This window comes from Thalassophryne amazonica, chromosome 10 (assembly GCF_902500255.1).
Source record: "Thalassophryne amazonica chromosome 10, fThaAma1.1, whole genome shotgun sequence".
In the NCBI taxonomy this organism is placed as follows: domain Eukaryota; kingdom Metazoa; phylum Chordata; class Actinopteri; order Batrachoidiformes; family Batrachoididae; genus Thalassophryne; species Thalassophryne amazonica.
In genome coordinates, this window is record NC_047112.1 from 100,626,532 (window position 1) to 100,654,376 (window position 27,845).

Sequence of the window (27,845 nt, forward strand, 5' to 3'; positions counted from 1 at the left end):
TGCAGGCATGGTTGAGACATTTGGCCAGGATTCGACGTGCTTGAACAATTCGTGCAGCCCCTCGAACGAAGTCCGAATGCTAGGTACAATCTTCATAGAGCCAAATCTTCTGTCCATTGTAGGTCAAGTCACCACTCTTACGTGCCTCTAGAATCACCAGATCTTTCATTTGAAAGCAATGAACACACAGGATAATGTTGGGGTTTTCCTCCAGGAGCCAGTTTAGGACCTATGCTCCAGTGTGCCCTGTCCAGTTTTGGTGGTGAAGTGAGCACCTCCATTCCAAAAACATCGACTAGTAGTTGGAAGAAGAAAACAGAAGGATGCAGACCTTCAATAGCTTCAGGTCAACCTACAATCCGAGCATTCTGGCATCTGCTCCATCCCTCCAGGTTTGCCCTCTTGGATTTGAACCGCTTGTCTTTTTGGGAGTGCAGAGTATTCAGCCTTGAGCTGATCCAAACGCTGATCAAAATGAGTGTGCCCGGATTCAAGAGAATGAATGCATTAAACTGTCGTCATGCACTACAGATTGGAAACTGTCCAGTTGGACGACAAACTTTCAATAGAAGGCTTACAGTCTGCAGACAGCGCAGCTTTGTGGTGTTCCAACAGAAGACTAATCTCTGCCATAGTTACAGGTGCAGCAAGCGGCAAACTTTCTCTGTCTCGTTTGGACTTACTTTTAGACTTCCGCATTTTGCAGGTGATCAGAAAGCTGTAACTCAGTTATGTTTTGGGATAAGTAACTAGATGTAATAACTTTTTTAAAATGACATGCCCAACACTATTCACTATTGTTTTTGATATACACCAATTATACTTAGATGTTTTGATATACTCGTCAGTACAAAACAAAGTATAGTTTAAGTAAACTGAAAGTACACTCACTTCTCTATAGTTTAAAAGAGGTATACTTCTTGTAAATGTGGATTAATTTTTTGTCAACTTTTTCATAGATCTTTGGAATCTCACAGCCTTTGTAATAGCTTTGTAACTATTCCAGACTGATTTATTTCAGTGACCTTCTTCCTAATATCATCCTGATTTTCTGTTCACCTTGTCATAATGTAATTGTGGGTAACTATAAGAGTGCTATGCTGCTGTTGAAGCAGTTCTATTTAGCTGATGATTTAATTGAATAGTTAGCTCCCACCAATAATTATAAAACTACATTGCAATCATTATTCATTCTTCAAAAAAGAGCATTAAGAATGAGTCACAATGTAGGTTACTGAGATCACACCAATTCATTGTTTATTAAATCTAAAATATTAAAACTTCATGATATGATTACGTTTAAGACAGTGCAATTAATGTATAGATTGAAAAATAAGCAACTGCCCCTCAGAATTCAAGATTTTTTTCAAGGAGAAAGAGGGAAAATATAATTTAAAGAGCTTGTATCATTTTAAAATTGCTGGCACTCGGATGACCAGGAAAGGTTTTTGTGCTTCTACTTGTGGCCCTAAAATATGGAATTATCTGGCAAAGGAACTCAACCAATGTCCATTATCAATCAGTTTAAATGCCAATATAAGGAAATTATGTTTTCTGAATATGTGAAAATTGTTTAAATTCTCTGAATTCTATGAAAATTCAATTCAAATTTGAAGGACTATATAGCTGTTGGTTAAAGTATGGACAATGTGGTAAAAAAATCTATCTCTGTATTTTACAAAGCTATACTTTCCACTATTCCCTCTACTTCAGTTTTGGTAAAAATGGCATGGGAAAGGGATATGGGCATTTTGATAGATCCTGAACTCTCGCGTGAAATATGGAAAAAGGCTGCTAGAATTTCCATCTGTAATCGAACCAAGTCAATTCAATTTAGAATCTTGCATCAGATACATGTTACACCTCTTTTGAAAAATAGGATGGATTCATCCTTCTCTTCACTTTGTTGGAAATGTAAGACCGAAATTGGTGATTACTTTCATTGTATGTGGTCTTGTTCGAAGATACAAAATTATTGGTTTGATGTTGCTAAGGACTTATTCTCTATTTTTAAAATAGCCATACCCTTGGATCCCAATTATTTTCTGCTTGGTCTCTCATATCCACATATAAATTCCAAGGGTAATCGACTACTCGGTCTTTTGACTCTTATTGCAAGAAAGAACATTTTACATTTCTGGATCAAGGACTTTGCTCCCACAAAGAGGTCATGGCACAATTTAATCTTAGAATGCATCCCGAGTGAATATATTTTGTGCATGCTCAGTGGTTCTTCAGATACGTTTTATTTTACCTGGATCCCATACTTAAAATGTATTGGTCCAGACTTGGCCTCTCTTATCATGAAAGGTTTATCCTCTCATTATTAGATGGTTTATTAGATGGTTTGTCATTGGACATAGTACATTCTGTTTACACTGTATTGCTGAAGTCCCACTTGTTCTGTCTGAGCAACTGTATTTATTGTTTGTTTAAAATGAAGTAAAATGAAAAAAAGTATGGACAATAAAGTTATTGATTTTGTATTATTATTTTTGGATTGTGCAATGTGTGCTGTTATTGGTGTGGATATGATGAGGAATTTGAGTTTATTGATTATTTTAAGATGTCTGTGTTTTGCTGTTCTGCTCACAAAGGGGTAGGTGTATAGGTGTGTATAAGCTTTGCTTCTACATACACCCTTTCGGTTGCATGGGTTAAATGGTTGACGAATCAGTTTTGTTTATTTTGTGTTGCAAAGTTCTTTCCTTGAAGTGAAATAAACTTGAACTTGAATAGCATTAGCAGTAATCATAGCTTGGCATAGCTCATCCAACTGAAGTGAGTTATTGATGCAGTTTAGTGAATCATGGATTTTATATTTAGTACTTTTGCACTGACTGCACTGCTTTTTAGGTTCTGTCATTTTAATAGCAGGAGGAGAGGTGGATGAGGAATGAGCACGAGGGAAGAGAAAATGGGTTACCTACATTGATCTTTGGTGTGAAAAGAAGGCAATCCAGAGTTACCAGGACATATTTTTAGCATCATCAGTTTATTTCTCCCAGTATGTCACATACGGCATCAAAAAAGAGTTTGGAATGGTTCGTGTATGTTTTTTTTTAAATGAAAGAATGAAGACTGAATCAGAATAGCCTTTATTTGCCAAGTATCTTCAAAGAATATAAGGAATCTGATTCCGGTAGAACTGTACTCTCTCCGTACAAGTATGTAGACATTTACCCTAAACACTAAATAATTCACAATAATAAAAGGTGCAAATAAAAATGTGCAATAAAATTGTGTGCAAAGGAGAAACTGACAAACAGGCTGAAGCTGTACATGAGGTACATGAATTTCAGTTTTATAGCAGGTTAAATTGTCCATCAGTGTGAAGGCCTGTGGAAAGAAACTGTTCCTATAGGCAACTTGACACTTGCATGAATTTGATCCCCGCACTACTGCACAATTTGTCATGCCAGTGCATCCCGCTTTGTCCTGCATGACACCATGCCATATAAAATAACTATTACGTAGCCGATGACGTATTTGCTCTCCGAACTTGGCTGATGAACCTTGGCTGATGAAAACTCTCTCTTCAAAGTTCTTTTCAACTTTCCCTTAAGGTACTTGTGGACTATCGGTCCCTTTCAACTTGGGACTCCGACAAGGGTGGTCGCATCTCCTCCACTCTCCCTTATCTCTGCTCTCTGCTTTAACCTTCAAGTCCCTACTTCACCAGACTGTGAAATCCTCAAATTATATTGGATACTGGTTCTATTGGACTACTATTGGATTAACCATGGAATTGATCAGCTGGTCTCTGAACGCTATTGACACCATCTTTTCTACAAGAAGGTCAGGACCGGGGGATCCTACCTGCCCAGATGGAATGTATCCTGCGGGCTATGTTCTCGACTCCTGGGGATCTTGGCATATTGCATGCTTGGCGCCTTTCTCCATTGAGGACATCGAGGATTTATTCATATTTGGACTTATGGTAGCAGGGCTGGTACTTTCTGGCTTATGTGCTGCCCTGATCTATCAGAAAATTGGCAAGACGGTGGCATCAAGAACCACGGCCCCTTGCTTGTCCGTCATGATTAACGAGGTGGACAAGGCGTTGCATTCTCAGAATGCGATGACTCTTGGACTGAGACGCAAATTGGATGACATCTTGGAGTAGATGTGTGCCTTGCAGATGAAGTTGAAGATTTCGGAGGCCGGAGAATATTCTTAATTCATAATTGGGAATATTCTTAATTCATAATTGGGATTTGGTTGTTCAAGTGGAACTGTAAAAAGTGTTTTTCACTGCTCAAACCACAACATGGCAGTCTTATCAAGCCTGAAGGACAAATTCCCCGACTGTTTTCCTCCAGAGGAATGTCTTCAGGCCTTGGTGATTATTTGGCTCCTTTCCTATCTCAACCCACAAAGACAATAAACTGTTTTTCATAGGACTGAAGCATGCTCCACTCCCTCTCCCTACCCCCCATCACCCACCCCCCACTCTGGCTTCTGCTCACGTCACCCCCCTTCCCTTCTGCGGGGGCGGCGCGGTTTTAGCTGCTGCTGGTCCCCGTTCCCCCCCCCCCAAGCTGACGGTGGTGCAACTCAGGGCTGCTGCGAGACCTTCACCCACTTGCCTCAATTCGGATAACGACTTCTTCAAACTTAGTGCACATAAACAATATCAAATGTGTATGTGCTGTCTTGAATTCTGATGTGTGCCATTATTACGGTAAACAAGTAATAATTGTGGACTAATTGCTGTCTGAGGTAACTGGAGTGTAAACATAATTTCTCCACTGTGAGATCAATAAAGTATATCTCATCTCATCATCATCTCATTCTCTCACTGCTCCCAGTGCGTGCCATGCAGTGTAGAACACATGTAGAATCTTGTCTCAAAGGTAATTATTTGTAATTTTATAGTAATGGATTGGTTCATTTCTTCTTATGAGTTACATAATATATCTGTAAACTTATTGTTATTATAGATGTAACATCTTGTTACAATCTCAATTTCAAGATCAGATGCGCTGCACACTGACACTCTGCTTTTGAATAGGTTGCGCAATGTTCTCGACTAGTTCACGAAATTAATGCGTGCCAGAAGTTTTCAAAATTTTCTTTGCGCACTGGCACACAGCTGTGCACAGTTTACGATGGGTTTGCTCATTGGCACGCCAGATTGTGTGCCAGTGTGGGGATCGAATTCATGCAAATGACAAAGTGCCTTAGGTCTCGTTGTTTTGATGTACTGAGCTCTGTAACGTCGACCAAAGGTGAGGAGTTTAAACAGTGTGTGTCCAGGGTGTGAGGGCTCTGCAGAGACGTTACCAGCTCACTTCCTGGTCCTGGACATGTGTAAGTCCTGGATGGAGGGCAGGCTGGCTCCGATGATATTTTTTTTTCTGCAGAACTGACAGTTTGTTGAAGTCTGTGCCTGTCATGTTTGGAGGCAGAGGGAAACCAAACAGAGATAGAGATGCACAGGACAGACTGCATGATGGATGTGTAGACGTTGATGAGCAGTTCCTGGGGCAGGTTGAACTTCCTGACCTGTCTGAGGAAGTCCATCCTCTGCTGTGCCTGTCTGTAATTGTACGAGGTCTATTAGAAAAGAAACTGACCTTTTTATTTTTTCAAAAACTATATAGATTTAAATCACGTGTGATTGCGTCAGACAAGCTTGAACCCTCGTGTGCATGTGTGAGTTTCTTCACACCTGTCGGTTGCGTCATTCGCCTATGGGCAGGCTTTGAGTGAGCACTGGTCCACCCCCCTTGTCGGAATTCCTTTGTCTGACTTCTTCCTGAGAGACTGGCGCTTTGCTTGATCAAAAATTTTCTGAAACTGTAAGGCACATCCAAGTGGACACCATTCGAGAAATTCAGACGGTTTTCGGTGAACATTTTAATGGCTGATGAGAGATTATGGAGTGTCACTGTCGCTTTAAGGACTGCCCCGAGCCACCATCGTCAGCCTGTTTTGAGCTGAAAACGTCCAAATTAAGCCTCTGTTGACCCAGGATGTCGTGAGAGAACAGAGAAGTTTCAGAAGAGTTCGGGATCAGCAGTTTATCCGGACATTCCACTGTTAAAGGAGATTTTGTAATGAAAGACGTGCAGACGGATTCGCGCATCGCCACCCAGCCGCTCATCGCATGGCGCCACAGCAAAACACCTCCGTTGGAAGCATTACAGGACAAGTTTGAACATGCTCAGCTGTTAAACAATTTCTCGGATACATCGAAAACCGCCTGAATCTTACAAATGGTTATCAACACGGAGGTGTTTTTCTGTGGCGCCGCGCCATGAGCGGCTGGGTGCCGACGCGCGAATCTGTCTGCACGTCTTTCATTACAAAATCTCCTTTAAATCAAATCAAATCAAATCAAATCAATTTTATTTATATAGCGCCATATCACAACAAACAGTCGCCCCAAGGCGCTTTATATTGTAAGGCAAGGCCATACAATAATTACGGAAAAACCCCAACGGTCAAAACGACCCCCTGTGAGCAAGCACTTGGCGACAGTGGGAAGGAAAAACTCCCTTTTAACAGGAAGAAACCTCCAGCAGAACCAGGCTCAGGGAGAGAACCAGGAAAAAGACATGTTGTGGAGGGGAGCAGAGATCAATCACTAATGATTAAATGCAGAGTGGTGCATACAGAGCAAAAAGAGAAAGAAACACTCAGTGCATCATGGGAACCCCCCAGCAGTCTAAGTCTATAGCAGCATAACTAAGGGATGGTTCAGGGTCACCTGATCCAGCCCTAACTATAAGCTTTAGCAAAAAGGAAAGTTTTAAGCCTAATCTTAAAAGTAGAGAGGGTGTCTGTCTCCCTGATCCGAATTGGGAGCTGGTTCCACAGGAGAGGAGCCTGAAAGCTGAAGGCTCTGCCTCCCATTCTACTCTTACAAACCCTAGGAACTACAAGTAAGCCTGCAGTCTGAGAGCGAAGCGCTCTATTGGGGTGATATGGTACTATGAGGTCCATAAGATAAGATGGGACCTGATTATTCAAAACCTTCTAAGTAAGAAGAAGAATTTTAAATTCTATTCTAGAATATGCATGTGATTCAAATCCATATAGTTTTTTTAAAAAATAAAAAGGTTGGTTTCTTTTCTAATAGACCTCGCATGTGACAAAGGACTAAGTGGTTCACAAGAGCCGGGAAAGTGGAGTCGGCAGACATCTCAGCGACTGTTCTCGGCTCAGTTCATATGGGACATAAATGTGTTTTATTATCATCTACAGTTTAATATTTGACTTGTTTTCTGTGGGGTTCACAGGCTCTCTTTGGATGAGGTCACTCGTTCATGTAAAGCAAATAAAAATAATAAGAATAATAAAAAAGATAAGATCACCAGTTATTGCTGTGACTTTGATTGTCATTTGTTTGTCATTCCCCGTGCACTGTTTGCTGGGGAAGCGAACAGGATCCACAATTACATTAAACAGTGTTAGCTGATTTAGAGAGAGAGAGAGAGGAGAGAGAGAGGAGAAGATGAGAGAGAGAGAGAGAGAGAGCAGAGATGGCCATTATTCGTTTCTACCCACTTTGTGCAGCTTTCTTTTGTCCCGTGGGTCTCTCTCACCATGTGGCAGAATTACGGTAATTCATTCATTCAGCCATTCTGCAACTGCAAATGGGACTGGAAACAATGGCCTCCTACACTCAAGCCTGCAGGTGGCTCCCTTCATTTGCACAGAACCAGAAGTTAAAAATCTCACACAACAAAAATATATTTCAGGGAACAGGCGCTGCATCACTCTGCATCTCTGCTGCACATTCTGCAAGTCCTAGTGTTTGCTGAATGATACAGGTCAAACATTGTCATGGGGACAACACAATTTTCTGTCAAGCACATATCCTGCACAGAGGAGTGTGTCCTTCAGGTTTATACAGAAAGTTTTTGAGATTACATCAGGGCTTTTCAAAGAGCTTCCATCGCATGCAATTAAGCCAGCGTACGAGATCACAAGGCTTGATGGAGGTTTTTCCACAAGGTGAGTCTTGTTCATTTCTGTCCTCTAATGTGGACAACTTTTCATCTGCCCTCAGTCCCTGCATGCTGTGCCCGTGATGGGAAATTGAAGATGCTCAGCAGAAAATTATTCACTTGTGTGAAGATGAGCTTTGGTCATGTGCTTATGATAACACGTTCTTCATTCCATCTATCTTTGAAAAGGACATTCATTCCAGGAAGATCCAATCACATTGCACTTAACCAAACCAAGCACATTAACCACTTGGCCACCACCCCTAATAGAACATTTTGGTAAAAACTCAACTCTTTGTGTTTGGAGGAAGAAGAATGCTGAGTTGTATTCCAAGAACACCATACCTACTGTGACGCATGGGGGTGGAAACATCATGCTTTTTGGGGGCTGTTTTTCTGCAAAGGGGACAGGACGACTGATCTGTGTTAAGGGAAGAATGAATGTGGCCGTGTATAGTGAGATTTTAAGCCAAAACCTCCTTCCATCAGTGAGAGCATTGAAGATGCAACGTGGCTGGGTCTTCCAGCATGACAATGATCCCAAACACACTACTTCAGGCAATAAAGGAGTGGCTCCATAAAAGCATTTCAAGGTCCTGGAGTGGCCAAGCCAGTCTCCAGACCTCAACCCCATAGAAAAATTGTTGAGGGAGTTGAAAGTCCATGTGCCCAGCAACAGCCCCCAAAACATCACTGCTCTAGAGGAGATCTGCATGGAGGAATGGGCCAAAATACCAACTGCAGTGTGTGCAAACCTGGTGAAGACTTAGAGAAACATTTGACCTCTGTCATTGCCAACAAAGGTTATGTTACAAAGTATTGAGTTGAACTTTTATTATTGACCAAATACTTATTTTCCACCATAGCAGGGGTGGTGGCCAAGTGGTTAATGTGCTTGGTTTCAGTGCAGAAGGTTCCGGGTTCAAATCCCACCCCTGCCACATTTCTCCATGTAATGTGGAGTTGCGTCAGGAAGGGCATCCGGCGTAAAACATATGCCAATTCAACATGCAGATCCACCTTGCTGTGGCGACCCCGAGTGCAAACAAGGGAGCAGCCGAAGGGACTTACTTTTACTTATTTTCCACCATAATTTACAAATAAATTCTTTACAGTGTGATTTCCTGGATTTTTTTTTTCATTTTGTCTCTCATAGTTGAAGTGCACCTATGATGAAAATTACAGACCTCTCTCATCTTTCTAAGTAGGAGAACTTGCACAATCAGGAGCTGACTAAATGCTTTTTGGCCCCACTGTATCTGTGATGCAAATTTGGTGAATATCTGTGAAGTAGTTTTGACGTAATCCTTCAAAGCCTATAATCAGGGGTCACCAACCCTGTTCCTAGCAGGCACCTGTCCTGCATGTGTTCCCCGTCTACCTACCTCAAGTCACACCTGATTTTTTTTAAAAGTGGTATTTTCCAGCTCTTGATTGGCTGAGCACAACCTGATAGAGTTAACTGCCTGGGAGTGGAACAGGGAGAAGAGTTAGAAACATGCAGGGCAGGTGCCCTCCAGGAACAGGATTGGTGACCCTGGCCTATATAAACGGAAATCTTGAACCAGAATCTGGTGTTGCTGACCGAACGGTCGTCTCTAAGGGCCCCTTCACACATGGTGCGAAGTGTGGATGACGTGTGGATGAAAACGATTGAAACAGTTTGAAATTAGCGCACCACAAAACATCGCGCCGATGAGCAGGCGTGCACGATGCCAGTGCGATGGTTCATGCACGCGACGGTTGTCTGCAAGCAGGAACAGCAAGCTCATGTCATATCATATAATATCCAAATAATACATAAAGGGGGGACGCAATACAGAACCCTGCAGTTAATAACCCTGGTTAAAAAAATACACACACAGGATTTGAACTCAGACATCCTAATTACCAGGACAGCAACTCTACCACTGCACCACAATCACTGTCTTGTAAAATGACCATGAAATGGCTAAAATCAACAAGCAGCAACGTATTTTCTCAAAAAAAGAAAAAAAGCTTTGTGATAACTGACCAAACAGCATTTGTTACAGTGTATTTCTGCTGATATGTCCACATAAATTGACACTCTGGTCCAGCTGGATCTGTCAGTGTGCGCGCTCTCCAGCCCATCGCAAGCGATATATGTTTTTATGTTTTTGATGTGAGTACAGCAAGCGTGCACACACGTGTGCGTCCTTCAACACGTGGTGCGTGTTCTGTAGCCCTGATGTCAACAACTGCCACGCCCCCGTCCGTTCAGCGCACAGACCAAAGTGCCCCTCTCTGATCAGATGAGATGCGCCTCGCCTGTGGGGGTGAACCACATGCATGCACGTGTTGGTTGGGGAGTGGGGGAGCACAGGACACACACACACACACACACACGTGTTGTGGAGGGAGCCCATGGCACACCACATCTCGGCAACTCCACAGTCGTGTGGGACTTAGACAAATTTCACTCCCAGTATGACAGTGGTCATCTGCAGACTTGTTGTACCAAGAGTGCGACTGGCCACACATTTTCTAAGTGCCATGCGAGCGGTGTTAGATGTTTGTGCATCACCTGGAATTTGGCCGGCACCTACAGCGAGAGGGTGCAATGTGTTTTGCACAGCACACACTCTGTCTTCAGGTGCTCGTGTCTGCAAATAGTTGTAGTAACAGGTGTATGAGGCGTTGGCGACAGGGACAAAAGTACATGGTTTGTAGACGATTCCCGCGTCATGCGCACTAAGTTTGCACTTCATCCAAACTTCAGACTATGTGTGAAGGGGCCCTAAAAATCGATCCACCCTGCCTTCACTGCATCTTCACTGTGCATGAGTTTGAGTCTGACTCTCTGACTCTGACTCTACACCCAAAGCGATCAAAGGGAATAATGTGATTATTAACCATCAGAGGGCAAAGTAAAACCTCTTAAATAATTCTGAAGTCACTTTTAAGCAGAAGCTAGGCCGTTTTAACCCTCTGGGGTCCGAGGGCATTTTTTGGACAGTCCACTCACCTGGCATAAATGTTTTATTATTGCTGTTAACAGCTCTTCCTGCATCCTACAATCAAGTTTTATGTCTCTTTTTTCAGGACAACCTGTACTTTCAGAATATATATGCTTTTGTTGTGTTTTATAAGTGTAATAAAGGTTTACAATCAAAAATAAGAAAGAAAAAAGTAAATGGAAAATTAAGTTTCCACAGGCATTTATACAAAACACGCAGCAAACACCCAGGACAGGACACCAGTCTGTTGCAGGGCCACAAACAGACAAACAAACACAGACACACCCACAGACAATTTAAAGAGTCCAATCCACCTAACCCGCATGTCTTTGGATGTGGGAGGAAACCGGAGCACCCGGAGGAAACCCACGCAAACACGGGAGAACAGCAAAACATCCACACAGAAAGGCCACAGGAATTGAACCCACAACCTTCTCGCTGTGAGGCAACAGTGCTAACCACTAAGCCACCGTGCTGCCCAAGGTTCAAACAATAAACACAAATGCACATTTTGAACAATATATACAAAATAGTCTATGCGTTTTGTTATCCATTGAGGCTTTTCAGGTTTCAAATCCCGCAAAACCTCGGAGAGGTCGCTGCGCTGTGAGATCTCAGTAACACTGAGAACTGCATTGATACGCTCTGATCACGCTTCACTTTAACCGCTGCACACGGACAACACAATTATTCTGCCCAAAACTCTTGTGAATATATTCTCTGGGTTTTTAGACGTTGTTATTGCGTTTATTTTATGTAAACATGCAAGAATCACAGGTTGTCTCTCCGTTATTTTCAATGGGAGCTGCTGTGAGCTACACTCACTTCCTGTTCATGTTGTTCTGGGGGAAAGTGAAGTTTGCTCTTTACAGTGTTGCCACAGTTACTTTGAAAAAGTAATCCAATTACTGATTACTGATTACTCCTTGAAAAAGTAACTGTTACTTTACTGATTACTCAATTGTAAAAGTAACTAAGTTAGATTACTAGTTACTTTTTTAGTTACTTTCCCCAGCTGCCGACAACAACCCACGTCAACATGACAATGATACCTGTTTTGCCAAAACTCACTTTATAGTCACCCTTTCTTGACTTCAATGAAAACAAATACTTGTTTTATAAAAAGTAAAATAAAGACCTCTTTCTTGACCTCATATTTAACTGTTGACAGCACTGTAACAGTAAAACTTGCAATTTCAAACCTACATTGTTTATAAATGTAACTATTAAATTCTAACATTTTTCTAACATTTAAATTCTCTAAACATTTTACTTGTCGAAATTATTATTATTTTAAGCAATATTAGTAGTTGTAGTAAAAAACGGCTTCAAAACTGTACCTTTAATCTAGGGGTGTTGTGGGGGAGGGGGGCACATCCCTGCCCCACGCCCCCATTCCATCTGGATTCGCCCCTGCTTTGGCGTTTGAGCACAAAGAATGGATAACATTTATTTATACAGAAAACAGGACCAGATTTACAGGTAAGGAAGTTTTATTGCGTTTTCACATCATGTGGTCCTTAGAAAGAGAGTTTAGGTGCATTTGAGTGGAAAATAGTGTTAGTTGTTGACGCGTCGCAGAGGATCAGCTGTTTTTAGCAGCAGATACGGAGCAGCTCAGCTCAGAATTATAAATAAATGCAAAAAAGCATAAAAATGTCTTTGTAAAGCTCAGTGCAGGTGTGCTGTTGTCACCGCGCTTTAAGAGGTGAGGACGAGTTGTAGCTGCTGTAGAAAACCGCAGATGAAAAGCTCACAGGTCGCTTAAAGTGGGCAGTTCGAAACCCGACCTTCTGCCCACAGACCAAGTTTAATGCTGCTATCGACCCACAATGCAAAAATAATAGTAACGCAGTGACTTGGAGAAGTAACTTTAATCTGATTACTGATTTGGAAAGATTAACGCGTTAGATTACTCGTTACTAAAAAAAGTGGTCAGATTACACGTTACCGGCATCACTGGCTCTTTAACGTCTTGATTATTGTTCTTTACAACACTGTTTGTCCTCTTTGTTCCAGACTAATATATATGTCTGAAATTCGGTTTGCGCTTATTAAATTCCACGCAGATTAAACGTAGCACACACGGATTATTTGTTATAATTGTTTTAGCAAGTTTTCAGGGTATCATGCAGCAGTCTCTTATTAATGTGAGTATAAAAGTATAAAAAATACATTTTTGTAGTATAATATTCATTTATAATTGTCATTGTGTGGATTCTCTATGTTGTTTTGACTGCAGCAACTCTGGCACGCAAGGGATTATGGGATACGTGAAAACCCCAAATTGATATGGTAAACAGTGCTTCATGCAGAGAAAGCAGCAGAGTTATCCAGTAACATTCACATGCAAACTAGTGGAGCAATCCTGATAGTTACACACTCTTTATTTGAGCATGTGGGGTTGTCATCAGAGGATCTCCGTCTGCAGCTTCTCTCCCCCTGCCATCCCCTCATTACCCCATCCCCGTAGAGACGGTGCCTGCTCCCAGACCACCAATAACCAGCAAAAATCTATTTAAGCATAAAAATTCAAAAAGAAAAAATAATATAGCACCTTCAACTGCACCACAGACTAAAACAGTTAAATGTGGTCTATTAAACATTAGGTCTCTCTCTTCTAAGTCCCTGTTGGTAAATGATATAATAATTGATCAACATATTGATTTATTCTGCCTAACAGAAACCTGGTTACAGCAGGATGAATATGTTAGTTTAAATGAGTCAACACCCCCGAGTCACACTAACTGTCAGAATGCTCGTAGCACGGGCCGGGGCGGAGGATTAGCAGCAATCTTCCATCCCAGCTTATTAATTAATCAAAAACCCAGACAGAGCTTTAATTCATTTGAAAGCTTGTCTCTTAGTCTTGTCCATCCAAATTGGAAGTCCCAAAAACCAGTTTTATTTGTTATTATCTATCGTCCACCTGGTCGTTACTGTGAGTTTCTCTGTGAATTTTCAGACCTTTTGTCTGACTTAGTGCTTAGCTCAGATAAGATAATTATAGTGGGCGATTTTAACATCCACACAGATGCTGAGAATGACAGCCTCAACACTGCATTTATCTATTATTAGACTCTATTGGCTTTGCTCAAAAAGTAAATGAGTCCACCCACCACTTTAATCATATCTTAGATCTGGTTCTGACTTATGGTATAGAAATAGAAGACTTAACAGTATTCCCTGAAAACTCCCTTCTGTCTGATTCATTTCTTAATAACATTTACATTTACTCTGATGGACTACCCAGCAGTGGGGAATAAGTTTCATTACACTAGAAGTCTTTCAGAAAAAGCGCTGTAACTAAGGTTAAGGATATGATTCCTTCTTTATGTTCTCTAATGCCATATACCAACACAGTGCAGAGTAGCTACCTAAACTCTGTAAGGGAGATAGAGTATCTCGTCAATAGTTTTACATCCTCATTGAAGACAACTTTGGATGCTGTAGCTCCTCTGAAAAAAGAGAGCTTTAAATCAGAAGTGTCTGACTCCGTGGTATAACTCACAAACTCGTAGCTTAAAGCAGATAAACCCGTAAGTTGGAGAGGAAATGGCGTCTCACTAATTTAGAAGATCTTCACCTTAGCCTGGAAAAAGAGTCTGTTGCTCTATAAAAAAAGCCCTCCGTAAAGCTAGGACATCTTTCTACTCATCACTAATTGAAGAAAATAAGAACAACCCCAGGTTTCTTTTCAGCACTGTAGCCAGGCTGACAAAGAGTCAGAGCTCTATTGAGCTGAGTATTCCATTAACTTTAACTAGTAATGACTTCATGACTTTCTTTTGCTAACAAAATTTTAACTATTAGAGGAAAAAATTACTCATAACCATCCCAAAGACGTATCGTTATCTTTGGCTGCTTTCAGGTGATGCCGGTATTTGGTTAGACTCGTTCTCTCCGATTGTTCTGTCTGAGTTATTTTCATTAGTTACTTCATCCAAACCATCAACAGGTTTTATTAGACCCCATTCCTACCAGGCTGCTCAAGGAAGCCCTACCATTATTTTAATGCTTCGATCTTAAATATGATCAATCTATCTTTGTTAGTTGGCTATGTACCACAGGCTTTTAAGGTGGCAGTAATTAAACCATTACTTAAAAAGCCATCACTTGACCCAGCTATCTTAGCTAATTATAGGCCAATCTCCAACCTTCCTTTTCTCTCAAAAATTCTTGAAAGGGTAGTTGTAAAACAGCTAACTGATCATCTGCAGAGGAATGGTCTATTTGAAGAGTTTCAGTCAGGTTTTAGAATTCATCATAGTACAGAAACAGCATTAGTGAAGGTTACAAATGATCTTCTTATGGCCTCGGACAGTGGACTCATCTCTGTGCTTGTTCTGTTAGACCTCAGTACTGCTTTTGATACTGTTGACCATAAAATTTTATTACAGAGATTAGCGCATGCCATAGGTATTAAAGGCACTGCGCTGCGGTGGTTTGAATCATATTTGTCTAATAGATTACAATTTGTTCATGTAAATGGGGAATCTTCTTCACAGACTAAAGTTAATTATGGAGTTCCACAAGGTTCTGTGCTAGGACCAATTTTATTCACTTTATACATGCTTCCCTTAGGCAGTATTATTAGACGGTATTGCTTAAATTTTCATTGTTACGCAGATGATACCCAGCTTTAATCTATCCATGAAGCCAGAGGACACCACCAATTAGCTAAACTGCAGGATTGTCTTACAGACATAAAGACATGGATGACCTCTAATTTCCTGCTTTTAAACTCAGATAAAAACTGAAGTTATGTACTTGGCCCCACAAATCTTAGAACATGGTGTCTAACCAGATCCTTACTCTGGATGGCATTACCCTGACCTCTAGTAATACTGTGAGAAATCTTGGAGTCATTTTTGATCAGGATATGTCATTCAAAGCGCATATTAAACAATATGTAGGACTGCTTTTTTGCATTTACGCAATATCTCTAAAATCAGAAAGGTCTTGTCTCAGAGTGATGCTGAAAAACTAATTCATGCATTTATTTCCTCTAGGCTGGACTATTGTAATTCATTATTATCAGGTTGTCCTAAAAGTTCCCTAAAAAGCCTTCAGTTAATTCAAAATGCTGCAGCTAGAGTACGGACGGGGACTAGAAGGAGAGAGCATATCTCACCCATATTGGCCTCTCTTCATTGGCTTTCCTGTTAATTCTAGAATAGAATTTAAAATTCTTCTTCTTACTTATAAGGTTTTGAATAATCAGGTCCCATCTTATCTTAGGGACCTCGTAGTACCCATATCACCCCAATAGAGCGCTTCGCTCTCAGACTGCAGGCTTACTTGTAGTTCCTAGGGTTTTTAAGAGTAGAATAGGAGGGCAGAGCCTTCAGCTTTCAGGCTCCTCTCCTGTGGAACCAGCTCCCAATTCAGATCAGGGAGACAGACACCCTCTCTACTTTTAAGATTAGGCTTAAAACTTTCCTTTTTGCTAAAGCTTATAGTTAGGGCTGGATCAGGTGACCCTGAACCATCCCTTAGTTTATGCTGCTATAGACGTAGACTGCTGGGGGGTTCCCATGATGCACTGTTTCTTTCTCTTTTTGCTCTGTATGCACCACTCGCATTTAATCATTAGTGATCGATCTCTGCTCCCCTCCACAGCATGTCTTTTTCCTGGTTCTCTCCCTCAGCCCCAACCAGTCCCAGCAGAAGACTGCCCCTCCCTGAGCCTGGTTCTGCTGGAGGTTTCTTCCTGTTAAAAGGGAGTTTTTCCTTCCCACTGTAGCCAAGTGCTTGCTCACAGGGGGTCGTTTTGACCGTTGGGGTTTTACATAATATTGTATGGCCTTGCCTACAATATAAAGCGCCTTGGGCAGCTGTTTGTTGTGATTTGGCGCTATATAAAAAATTGATTGATTGATTGATTGATTGCTTTCACTGATCACTGTGCGTAATGGCGCAGGGTGCACTGGATGTACTCATTGGAGCACCCAGGGGGCTATTCAAACGGGCCAACTAGTAATATATCACTCCTGAAAATGATCTTTGGCTTTTCATGTGAGGTAAATCTGCCTTACGATTGGATTTTGGGAAACCATGTGATGGTGAACCAATTCCGATTGGACACTCACATTGTACACGTCATCACACAGCTTCTATGAGGAGTACAAAGATGGCTGATGGCTGGCTCAAAAGTCCGCGGAGTTAACTTTTCAGCAAAAACAAAAGTTTCTATCTCATATCATTAAAAAGTTATTTATAATTTAGTAAAGCTTGGTCTTAGCCGTCGTATACGATGGCGTAGGCCCCAGAGGTTTAAACAGAAACGAGGTGATAATCTCATTTTACTACTGATGCTCAGAAATGACGGAGGAGCTGCAGTACATCAGTCTCAGATGTGCTGCTGTGGCGCTCTGATCAGTCCCCTGTCTTTTATTATGAAATAATACTGAATTTATGTGGACATGATTGTTGTTCAAAAGTTTCAGATATCTGTCACTGAGATAGATGATGACTGGACAGTTAAGCAGAAACAAGGTGATAACTGGTGAATCGCTGCTGACACTCAGAAATGACACTGCTGATGCACCAAAATGATGCATGTGCAGTGAAGGCAGGGCGGACCAATTTTCTAGGGGGGACCCTTTGGTCAGCGACTCTGGATCCGGATCCAGATCACCTCCAAAATTCAGTGGAATCTTCCATGGCCTAATATCTATCTGTGGTGCAAATTTGGTGAATATCTGTGAAGTAGTTTGACGTAATCCTTCAAAGCATATATAAAGGGAAATCTTGAACCAGAATCCAGATCTGGATCACCTCCAAAATTCAGTGGACTCTCTCATGCCCTAAATCTATGTGTGGTGCAAATTTGGTGAGAATCCATGGAAGTAGTTTTGAAGTAATCTTTCAAAAGCTATATCAACGAAAATCTTGATCAGGAATCCGGATCCAGATCACCTCCAAAATTTAATAGAGTCTTCCGTGGCCTAATAGTTGGCGGTGAAAATTTTGTCAAAATCCATGCAGTAGTTTTGATGTAATCCTGACAGACAGACAAATAATTATATAAATACAGATGATTTTATTACAACCTTGGCGGATGTAACAAAAATAAAAAAATAAAAAAAATAAAAAAATCAGCACAAAAACAACAAGATCCTTTGACCAGCAAACCTGGTGCTTGGACCCTTAAAATCGATATGTGCAGTGTACAAGAGATGCGAAATAAAAACAAATAAATGCAATATAAATGCATATGTCAGTATATAGTAAGACACCTGGACAACTGAGAGCCTACACAAAAACATTGGTCAGTATATATGAATAAAATGTGTGAATTGTATGTTGGACTCATGTCCAGTCCTTGTATTTAACTGTAATCTAATAGACTGGAGGTAGAAACTACCTCAGCCTACTGGTTTTAGACTGAAAGCTCCAGATCTTTGTGTTGGATGGGAGCATTGAAAATAGCCCATTGCTGGGATGATTAGGAACCTTGATTTTTCTCTGAGTTTTCCTCCTGCGCCCTTGAGTGTAGGTGATGACATTTCAACATAGTCATTTTCTCTGCAGCTCTGATCACTCTCTGGCCTGCTTTGTGGCTCTGCTCAGAGCATCTCCTGTACTGGGCCAAAAAATACTAAACTTTAATAACTCTGGTTTGTACCATATTTTTATGCTGGTGTTGTTCCTCCCCAGCTTGGCTGATGTTCAGCACCATTACAGGGCTTCTGATATCAGAACGGTTCTGAACAACCCATGTTTTTACAGACAAGACTTTACAAACAGTAATCATATATTCCAACCTCAACAGAAGAAGAAAAAGTCACTCACTCCGTGTCTGTGTCAGAGTGCAGAGTGTACAAAATGTTCAGTTTGAGTCACAGTGAGCAGCTTTTTATTTCACTGTCTAAAATGCTGCAGGCAACATGTCTTGGTGTGGACTGTCTTATATTAACATTTTAAACTAGCAAATAAACAGGAATTTATAAACGCAAGGATAAGAACTACATTTAAAACATTAAAACAAGATAAAAATGGTCCATCATCAAAGACTGTCTGCAATCAAGAAGAGAAAAGTCTTGAATTTCACATTCAAAAAACTCAACTGAACTCAGTTGCCTAATGTCTGTTGGTGGACTCTTCCACAGGGAAAGATGCTGAAATGAAAAACTCGACCACTTGGTGTTTCCTTCCTAAACTTTGGGCCATAGAGCAGGCCGGCCAGCTCAGTACCAAGTCAGCTATATTAGATGGAGAGCAACCATTTATTATCTAGAAGGTCATTAATAGGACACTGAAATCAGCCCTCACATGAACAAGGAGCCATTGCAGAGAAGACAACACTGGAGCGATATTATCAAATGTTCAAGTACCAGTTACATTTCAAATGATCTGCAAACATTTACAGATTTGCTGTAAACCAGAAAATACAACATTGCACCAGCCAATTTTGAAGAACACAAAAGCATGAATCAGTTGGTGGATTTCCTTTGCCCTCTAAATGGCACAATAAAATATGCTAAATGAAAAACTATCAAATACCACAATAAATAAATAAATAAAATTACACTTGCATAAGCGCTTTTTTCAGGCAATAAAAAAAACTGCAATGGAAAGATTTTTTTCCACTATTGCAGGTCACATGACATACAGAAACAGTCACATGACATTCTAAAACACATGATACCATACGTGTTGATGAGGTCAGAGATGGAGAGCTTATTAAACCTGATAAGAGATGATGTTACAGCAATATTGGATTAACAAAAAACAACAAAATATCAATATTTAGCAGGACATACCTATCCATCATAATGGCTATTGGAATTACAGTTCTCTCAAGAGCCTCACTAGAATGACAGTTATTGTGAATTATCAAAACACAACAGAATGTCAGGATTTGGTATATTGCTTGTGTTTGATTTTAGTTATTTTAGTATGTGTATGTGTTCTGTGGGTGTTTATTCTCTTGTTGGTCTCTTTCCTGCTTGGGCTTTCTCTGTCCCTATTTCTCTTGTCTCTCTCTTGGTGCTTGGTGGTGGGCGTTTCACTCTGTCTGGCCACAGCCCGTTCTGGTGCTTTCCACACACCTGTTCCTAATCTGTAGCTCATCACCTGGGTGTATATAAGCTCCACTGGTTGCACTTGTCTCTCGCCAGATTGATGTGCCTTGTGCCTTCTCTCCAGCTCTGTTCTCGTGTTTTCTCATCCTGCCAGTCTCATCGTGTTTTCAGATCACCTGCCTGTTTGTTTGACCATGCCCTTGCCTGATTTTTGTAATGTTGCTTCTCCTGGACTACCTTACAGTGTACCGACCCCAGCTAACTTCTTCATTAAACCGTTTTACTCTACAGAGCTGTGTTTTTCGATTTGTGGAGATGTGTCCAGCCATTTCTGTCCACCAGGCTACAAATACAGAGGCATTCAGTCACTCAGTAGAAATTCTGTAATTTTAATGTTGTGACATTGACAGTATCGTAAAACCTATGCAAAACCTTATAAATGTTACAATATTAATTTAATCATGTATAATGTTGTTTTCTTCTCTATATCTGCTTGTTCTTCAGCAACAGAACCTTTCAAACCTAATAACTTAATGTGCTACCTGGCTAGCAGATGAGCTTTTACTTTTGCAATTTTTAAGTATGTTTTGATGCTTTTAATTGAGGAACATTTTCACTGTAAGACTACTGTGTGGCTTTGTCAGTCTGCACACTCCTGTCCTGTTAGTGGTTTGGCAGGTGAAATTAAACTTCCTACGAAAATAAGATGCTTGCATTATGCAAAATTAGTAAATCTTAAATTAACATTATTTATCAACTACCGCATTGCCCGTAGGGATCCACGAGCTCTATATTGGGTAGTGTTTATAAAAAGACATTTTTCAAGGGTGGGAATAAATTATGCAAAGTTTCTAGAATGATTTGGAATGGCGTGTGAGTCCAGAATGTATTTATCAATGTCCATTGTTCATTATTGTTACGTAATATCCCTAGTTTCTCAAGAAATGTTAGGACTGTCAACGTTCTGCTTTGGCAGTGTTCATCCTTGTTCCTAAATACATAAGCAATCCAAACGGCAAATGTATGCTCTCCCCAGTTTCTCTGTGATTGAAGCCATACACACGCACGTACGCATGCATGCACGCATGTATACTCGCACACAGAGGCCAGTTTTGACCCTGACCAGAAAAAGTAGGAGAGTGGTTCTCCTTGATAGGGGTTGGACCTTATTCTTCTCTGGAGTTGCACAGGGTGTGAGGTGCCAGGCGGCCTCACATTGTCTGTTATTTATGCATGTGCACCAAACAGCAGTTTGGAGTATTTGGCCTTCTTGGAGTCCCTGAATGGAGTATTGTATGGGGCTCCAGTGGGCGACTCCATTGTTCTGCTGTGGGACTTCAATGCACATGTGAGCAATGACAGAGACACCTGGAGAGGCGTGATTGGGAGGAATGGCCTCCCTGATCTACACCCGAATGGTCGTTTGTTATTGGACTTCTGTGCTAGTCATGGACTGTTAATAATGAACACCGTGTTCAAACGCAAGGATGCTCATAAGTGTACATGGTACCAGAGCACCCTAGGTTGAAGATCGATGAACGATTTTGTGACCATATCATCTGATCTGAGGCCGCATGTTCTGGACACTTGGTGAGATATGGGCAGAGCTGTCAACTGATCACATCTGTGGGTGAGTTGGATCAGAGGATGCACAGGACATTGGACAGACCTGGTAAGCCCAAACAGATACTGCAGGTGAAATTGCGAATGTCTGGAGGAGCCCACTGTCCGACAGATCTTCAACTCACACCTCCTGTGGAGCTTTTCTAGCATCCCTGTGGAGGTTGGGGGCATTGAACCAGAATGAGCAATGTTCAAAGCTTCCATTGCTGAAGCTGCAGTGGGGAGCTGTGGCCTGAAGGTATTAGGTGCCTCAAGGGGTAGCAACCCTCGAATACCGTGGTGGACACCGGCGGTCAGGGAAGCCGTCTGACAGAAGAAGGAGTCCTTCTGGGATATGTTATCTCGGAGGACTCCGGAGGCAGTTGCAAGGTACAGACAGGCCCGAAGGGCATCAGCCTCTGCTGTGTGGGAGGCAAAGCAGCAGGTGTGGGAGGAGTTCAGAGCAACCATGGAGAAGGACCTTTGGTCGGCACCAAGGTGCTTCTAGTGGACCATGATGCACCTCAGGAGGGGAAAACGAGGACCCATCCAAGCTGCCTACAGTAAGGATGGGACTCCGCTGAAGGAACACTTGGGGAACTCCTGCATCAGACCGGAGCGCCCTCTATAGTAGGGGCAGAGCTGGAAGCTGATGGAGGATTATCATCAGTTTCCCTGGTGGAAGTCACTGAGGTAGTCAAACAACTCTGCAGTGGCAAGGCCCCGGGGGTTGATGAGATCCGTCCAGAAATGCTGAAGGCTCTGGGTGTGGAGGGACTGTCTTGGATGAGACGTCTCTTCAACACTGTGTTGAGAGGTCTGAGACAGTGCCTAAGGAGTGGCAAACTAGGGTGGTGGTCACCATATTTAAAAAAGGGTACCAGAGACTGCGTGCCAACTACAGGGGCATCACACTACTCAGCCTCCCTGGTACAGTCTACTCCAGGGTGCTGGAAAGGATGGTTCAACTGATAGTTGCACCTCTGATTGAAGAGGAACAATGTGGGTTCTGTCCTGGTCGTGGAACAACCGACCAGCTCCAGACTCTCACAAGGACCCTGGAGGGTGCCTGGGAGTATGCCCATCCAGTCTACAGTAGTGTTCAGAATAATAGTAGTGCTATGTGACTAAAAAGATTAATCCAGGTTTTGAGTATATTTCTTATTGTTACATGGGAAACAAGGTACCAGTAGATTCAGTAGATTCTCACAAATCCAACAAGACCAAGCATTCATGGTATGCACACTCTTAAGGCTATGAAACTGGGCTATTAGTAGAAAAAGTAGAAAAGGGGGTGTTCACAATAATAGTAGTGTGGCATTCAGTCAGTGAGTTCGTCAATTTTGTGGAACAAACAGGTGTGAATCAGGTGTCCCCTATTTAAGGATGAAGCCAGCACCTTTTGAACATGCTTTTCTCTTTGAAAGCCTGAGGAAAATGGGACGTTCAAGACATTGTTCAGAAGAACAGCATCGTTTGATTAAAAAGTTGATTGGAGAGGGGAAAACTTATATGCAGTTGCAAAAAATTCAAAATCATCTACAATGATCTCCAATGCTTTAAAATTGATAAAAAAAAACCAGAGATGCGTGGAAGAAAATGGAAAACAACCATCAAAATGATAGAAGTATAACCGAGTGCAAAGGCTCACCCATTGATCAGCTCCGGGATGATCACAGACAGTCTGGAGTTACCTGTAAGTGCTGTGTGACAGTTAGAGACCGCCTGTGTGAAGCTAATTATTTGCAAGAATCCCCCGCAAAAGTCCGTCTGTTAAATAAAAGACTTGCAGAAGAGGTTACAATTTGCCAAAGAATGCATCAACTGGCCTAAAGAGAAATGGAGGAATATTTTGTGGACTGATGAGAGTAAAAATTTGTTCTTTTGGTCCAAGGGCCGCAGACAGTTTGTGAGACGACCCCCAAACTCTGAATTCAAGCCACAGTTCACAGTGAAGACAGTGAAGCATGGTGGTGCAAGCATCATGATATGGGCATGTTTCTCCTACTATGGTGTTGGGCCTATATATCGCATACCAGGTATCATGGATCAGTTTGGATATGTCAAAATAGAATAGAATAGAACAGAATTCATTATTATCATTGTACATGACACCAAAAAAAAATATAAATAAATAAAAATACTGTGCATGACAATGAAATTAAAAACAAAAAATACTTGAAGAGGTCATGTTGCCTTATGATGAAGAGGGACATGCCCTTGAAATGGTGTTTCATCAAGACAATAACCCCAAGCACACTAGTAAACGAGCAAAATCTTGGTTCCAAACCAACTAAATTAATGCCTCGCAGATGTGAAGAAAATCATGAAAAACTGGTGGTTATACAAAAAAATACTAGTTTAGTGATTCACAGGGATTGCTAAAAAGCAGTTTGAAACATAATAGTTTTGAGTTTTGTAGCGTCAACAGCAGTGCTACTATTATTTGTGAACACCCCCCTTTCTACTTTTTTTTTATAATAGCCCAATTTCATAGCCTTGAGTGTGCATATCATGAATGCTTGGTCTTGTTGGATTTGTGAGAATCTACTGAATCTACTGGTACGTTGTTTCCCATGCAACAATAAGAAATATACTCAAACCTGGATTAATCTTTTTAGTCACATAGCACTACTATTATTCTGAACACTACTGTACATGTGTTTTGTGGACATGGAGAAGGCATATGATTGGGTACCCCGGTAGATACTGTACAAGGTGCTGTGGGAGTATGGAGTGAGGGGGTCCCTTCTCAGGACCATCCAACCTCTGTAATCACAAAGTGAGAGCTGTGTTTGGGTGCTCGGCAGTAAGTCGGACTCGTTTCTGGTGGCAGTTGTCCTCTGCCAGGGCTGTGCCTTGTCACCAATCTGTGCCTTGTCACCAATCCTGTTTTTGATATTCATGTACAGGATATGGATGCGTAGTCGGGGGAGGAGGGTTTCCGGTTTAGCGGTTTCATCGATGATTTTTGCAGATGATGTGGTCCTGTTGGCTTCATCGGCCGGTGACCTCCAACACTCACTGGATCAGTTCACAGCCGAGTGTGAAGCGGCTGGGATGAGGATCAGCACCTCTAAATCTGAAGCCATGGTTCTCAGCAGGAAACCGATGGATTGCCCTACTACGAGGTAGGGAATACAGTCTTGCCCCAAGTGAAGGAGTTTCAACTACCTTAGGGTCTTGTTCACTAGTGAGGGACAATGGGAACGTGAGATTGGCCGGAGAATTGGCGCAGCAGGGGCGGTATTGCATTCACTCTACCATACTGTTGTGACGAAAAGGGAGAGCCAAAAGGAACAGCTCTCGGTCTATTGGTCAATCTACAGTGGGGCCAAAAAGTATTTAGTCAGCCCCTGATTGTGCAAGTTCTCCTACTTAGAAAGATGAGAGAGGTCTGTAATTTTCATCATAGGTACACTTCAACTATGAGAGACAAAATGAGAAAAAAAAATCAAGGAAATCACTTTGTAGGATTTTTAAAGAATTTATTTGTAAATTATGGTGAAAAATAAGTATTTGGTGACCCACAAACAAGCAAGATTTCTGGCTCTCACAGACCTCTAACGTCGTCTTTCAGAAGCTCTTCTGTCCTCCACCTGTTACCTGTATTAATGGCACCTGTTTGAACTTATCTGTATAAAAGACACCTGTCCACAGGCTCAAACAGTCAGACTCCAAACTCAACCATGGCCAAGACCAAAGAGCTGTTGAAGGACACCAGGAAGACAATTGTAGACCTGTACCAAGCTGGGAAGAGTGAATCTACAATCGGCAAGCAGGTTGGTGTGAATAAATCAGCTGTGGGAGCAATTGTAAGAAAATGGAAGACATACAAGACCATTGATAATCTCCCTCGATCTGGGGCTCCACGCAAGATGTCATCCCGTCGGGTCAAAATGATCATGAGAACGGTGAACAAAAACCACAGAACTACATGTAGGGACCTGATGAATGACCTGCAGAGAGCTGGGACCAGAGTAACAAAGGCTACACACTACGCAGAGAGGGACTCAAATCCTGCAGTGCCAGGTGTGTCCCCCGACTTAAACCAGTACATGTCCAGGCTGTCTGAAGTTTGCCAGAGAGCATATGGATGATCCAGAAGAGGATTGGGAAAATATCATGTGGTCAGATGAAACCAAAATAGAATTTTTTAGTAAAAACTCAACTTGTCATGTTTGGATGCTGAGTTGCATCCCAAGAACACCATACCTACTGTGAAGCATGGGGGTGGAAACATCATGCTTTGGTGCTGTTTTTCTGCTAAGGGGACAGGGTGACTGATCTGTGTTAAGGGAAGAATGAACGGGGCCATGTATCATGAGCTTTTAAGCCAAAACCTCCTTCCTTCAGTGAGATCATTGAAGATGCAACGTGGCTGGGTCTTCCAGCATGACAATGATCCCAAACACAACGCTCAGGCAACAAAGGAGTGGCTCTGTAAAAAGCATTTCAAGGTCCTGGAGTGGCCAAGCCAGTCTCCAGACCTCAACCCCATAGAAAATTTGTTGAGAGAGTTGAAAGTCCATGTTGCCCAGTGACAGCCCCAAAACATCACTGCTCTAGAGGAGCTCTGCATGGAGGAATGGGCCAAAATACCAGCTACAGTATGTGCAAACCTGGTTAAGACTTACAGGAAATGTTTGAACTCTGTCATTGCCAACAAAGGATATGTTACAAAGTATTGAGTTGAACTTTTGTTATTGACCAAATACTTATATTATTAAATATTTCCACCATAAGTTACAAATAAATTCTTTAAAAATCCTACAATTTTATTTCCTGGATTTTTTCCCCCCTCATTTTGTCTTTCATAATTGAAGTGTACCTATGATGAAAATTACAGACCTCTCTCATCTTTCTAAGTAGGAGAACTTGCACAATTAGGGGCTGACTAAATACTTTTTGGCCCCACTGTACATTCCTACTCTCATTTATGGTCATGAGGGTTGGGTCATGGCCGAAAGAACTAGATGGCGGGTACAAGCGGCTGAGATGGGTTTCCTTAGGAGGGTGACTGGTATGTCCCTTAGAGATAGGGTGAGATGTTTGGTCATCCGTGGGGAGCTTGGAGTAGAGCTGTTGCTCCTTTGCATTGAAAGGAGCCAGGTGAGGTGGTTCAGGCATCTGGTAAGGATGCCCCCTGGGTGCCACCCTAGGGAGATGTTCCAGGCACGTCCATCTGGGAGGAGACCCTGGGGAGGAGGGAGAGATGGAGAGGGTGGAGAGATTATATCTCTAAACTGGCCTGGGAACGCCTCAGGATCCCCTAGTCAGAGGTGGCCAATGTGGCACGGGAAAGGGAAGTCTGGGGTCCCCTACTAGAGCTGTTGCTCCTGCAACCCCATCCCGGAGAAGTGGTTGAAGATGAGCTTATGATTCAGAAAAAGTAGGGTGTGGTTCTCTATCTTTTCCATTGCGAGAAATCAACATTTGTTGAGAATGTGTGACGTTTTGACTCATTGGGTGCAATGTTGAGAAATGTTGGTTTCACAGAATGCAAAAGATGGAGAACAACACCCTGGTTTTCCTGCATCAGGCACAAAACATCTCCATTGCCTTAACATTATTTAACAGTGATATATTTTGCAGTAAAATGTTTTCTATGGTGCACTGAAAATGCAAAATTGTTTGGAATAATGGATAATTGCAGTGGATACTGTAACTTTTGTCAACATTGCTTACTTTAAAGGACTTGCACTAGTACCTTAGCCGGGTTATACAGTAGTGTTCAGAATAATAGTAGTGCTATTTGACTAAAAAGATTAATCCAGGTTTTGGGTATATTTCGTATTGTTACATGGGAAACAAGGTACCAGTAGATTCAGTAGATTCTCACAAATCCAACAAGACCAAGCATTCATGATATGCACACTCTTATGGCTATGAAATTGGGCTATTAGTAAAAAAAATGTAGAAAAGGGGGTGTTCACAATAATAGTAGCATCTGCTGTTGATGCTACAAACTCAAAACTATTATGTTCAAACTGCTTTTTTAGCAGTCCTGTGAATCACAAAACTAGTATTTAGTTGTATAACCACAGTTATTCATGATTTCTTCATATCTGCGAGGCATTAATTTTGTTGGTTTGGAACCAAGATTTTGCCTGTTTGCTAGTGTGCTTGGGGTCATTGTCTTGTTGAAGTACCCATTTCAAGGGCATGTCCTCTTCAGCATAAGGCAGCATGACCTCTTCAAGTATTTTGACATATCCAAACTGATCCATGATACCTGGTATGCGATATATAGGCCCAAAACCATAGTAGGAGAAACA

The 27,845-nt window shown here is 41.7% G+C and overlaps 1 protein-coding gene and 2 long non-coding RNA genes across 3 annotated transcripts in view; 2 read left to right on the forward strand and 1 right to left on the reverse strand.

Moving 5' to 3' along the window:
- oca2 (oculocutaneous albinism II) overlaps positions 1 to 27,845 on the forward strand; it is a 288,339-nt gene that overhangs the window by 241,543 nt on the left and 18,951 nt on the right. The gene's annotated exons all lie outside the window — the stretch shown is intronic.
- Positions 3,528 to 21,235, forward strand: LOC117519296. Its single transcript, XR_004563239.1, has 4 exons — positions 3,528 to 3,583; positions 5,188 to 5,192; positions 8,872 to 8,878; positions 21,224 to 21,235. It is a non-coding gene; the product is annotated as an uncharacterized LOC117519296 (long non-coding RNA).
- LOC117519295 lies at positions 8,259 to 25,905 on the reverse strand. Its single transcript, XR_004563238.1, has 2 exons — positions 25,783 to 25,905; positions 8,259 to 8,303 (listed from the first exon to the last, which is right to left on the reverse strand). It is a non-coding gene; the product is annotated as an uncharacterized LOC117519295 (long non-coding RNA).